The sequence below is a fragment of the Palaemon carinicauda genome, chromosome 34, assembly GCF_036898095.1.
Source record: "Palaemon carinicauda isolate YSFRI2023 chromosome 34, ASM3689809v2, whole genome shotgun sequence".
NCBI lineage: Eukaryota > Metazoa > Arthropoda > Malacostraca > Decapoda > Palaemonidae > Palaemon > Palaemon carinicauda.
The window spans coordinates 38,374,429-38,376,928 of NC_090758.1; positions in this window are offsets into that span (position 1 = coordinate 38,374,429).

Consider the following 2,500-nt stretch of genomic DNA (forward strand, 5'->3'; position numbering starts at 1 on the left):
TTACAATAATCTATTCATGCTCATAACAAGTCAATCCAGAGGTACGAAGACAAACTGGATTTGGAAACACAATATCACTCATGGTGGTAATTTCTTCACATACAAATAGCAAATACTTGGAATAAACTTCCAGCGGATGTAGTAATCAATAACACGGTAACGAGCTCAAGAATATGTTAAACAAGATACTAAAAACTCTCTAAATGCGTAAACTAAATCGCCTTTCCAAGGAGCAAATGGTGTCTTCAGGGATGGACTGAAAATCAGTTTTTGAACATCCAGAATACTTGTAACACCTTGTAACCCTCTCTCTTTAAATATATATATATATATATATATATATATATATATATATATATATATATATATATATATATATATATATAAATATATATATATATATATATATATATATATATATATATATATATATATATATATATATATATATATATATATATTTATATATTATTTATATATATATATATATATATATATATATATAATATATTATATATATATATATATATATATATATTTTATATATATATAAATATATATATATATATATATATATATATATATATATATATATATAAGCAAAGATATTCAGGAAATATTTTTGACTGTTCTGAAACTTGAAAAGGTCTTTCACCTCCTTTGTTGACCTCTTCCACTATTTCATATATTTTCTCACAAAGACTCTCTCTCTCTCTCTCTCCTCTCTCTCCTCTCTCTCTCTCTCTCTCTCTCTCTCTCTCTATATATATATATATATATATATATATATATATATATATATATATATATATATATATATGTATATATATATATATATATATATATATATATATATATATACATATATATATATATATATATATATATATATATATATATATATATATATATATATATCATATATATATATATATATATATATATATATATATATATATATATATATATATATATATATATATATATGTATATATATTATATATATATACATATATATATATATATATATATATATATATATATATATATATATATATATATATATGATTATTAGAAGATATTCTGTATCGATTTTATGCTGCACTAAAAACTCAAACTTATCATGAAATTAATGTAATTAACGTGATATCAGAGTTATATGACATGGTCTTATTTAACCGTATAATGCAAAGGGGTACTCCCTATAGAGAACCGGCTGGTGGACAACCTAAAAGGGGATGTATTGAACATGTAGTAACGTTAAGATTATTACTTGATTTGGCTGAAAGGAAAAAATTACCTCAACTTGTTACCTTTGTGTACTTTCCCCAATCTTCTGTATGACTGTGTGCCAAGAAATACGTTATTTTGTATGCTTAATCAAAAAGCTGGGTTTTTGGGTATTGATAATTACTGCTTTAGTAGCGATGTATCATGCCGCGCGTAGCATTACAGAACTGCTGTTATTACAGCTACGGTGGGAGTGCGTCAGGGACCCCCTACTAAAACAGTTAATGATCTGATTAAGTTGATAAAAGATAATTGTGGTCTTGATGGGTTCCTGGTGTGGCTGAATGTTCTTGTATTGATGGATGACACTGTCGTATTATCTACGTCTAGGAATGGGATGGTAAATGAATTAGGACTTCTTAATCACTTTTGTCAAAATAATGGTATGAAAGTAAATGTGAGTAAAACCAAATATTTTGCTATTAATGTAGGGATGATTGAATGGTGAACCTATAAGAGTGGATGATTTGACGTTGTCATGGTGCGATCGATATATTTATTTGGGAAGTATTTCTAACATATGATGGGTTGGTATCGTCTGCCATTGCTGCTCATACACAAGCAAAAATGTGCCACATTTTAGAATTCATATCTTTTGTAAATAAAAACAACAATATCCCATTTTATGTAAAAGAAGAAACTTTTAATACGGCTTTGATGTCAACAATTCTTTACGGGTGTGAGTCCTGTATTTATGGAGATATGAAACCTATTGTTATATTATATAACTGGGAAATTAAACAACTATTAGGTATTCGAAAGTCAACATGTTTGTATCTGTGTTATTTGGAAGTAGGAATGCAAACACTAAAAGCTATTGTAAGAGATAAACAAACGAAGTTTTTTTCCAAAAATATGTAGAGCTAGGAACGGGATGGTAGACAATCCATGGGTTCTTGCTATGAAACTTACTTTAGAGTACAATACACCTACTGGTAGATATAAATCAAACTTGATTTCAATAGATTAGGATGAGATCAAAGAAAATTTTCAAAATTAAAAAAGGGCTGTGATAGAATATAATTCATCTCATGGAGAATTCATATAGATTATTGAATCCTGAATTGACTGTACAGGATGTATATACTAAAAAGATGAATGTTAGCGACATATATAGAACTTCCTTTGCTAGATTAAAGTTAACCTCTCATAACCTTGCTATTAAAACAGGTAGGTGGAACAGAAGAGGTCGAGGTCACCTCCCATTAGA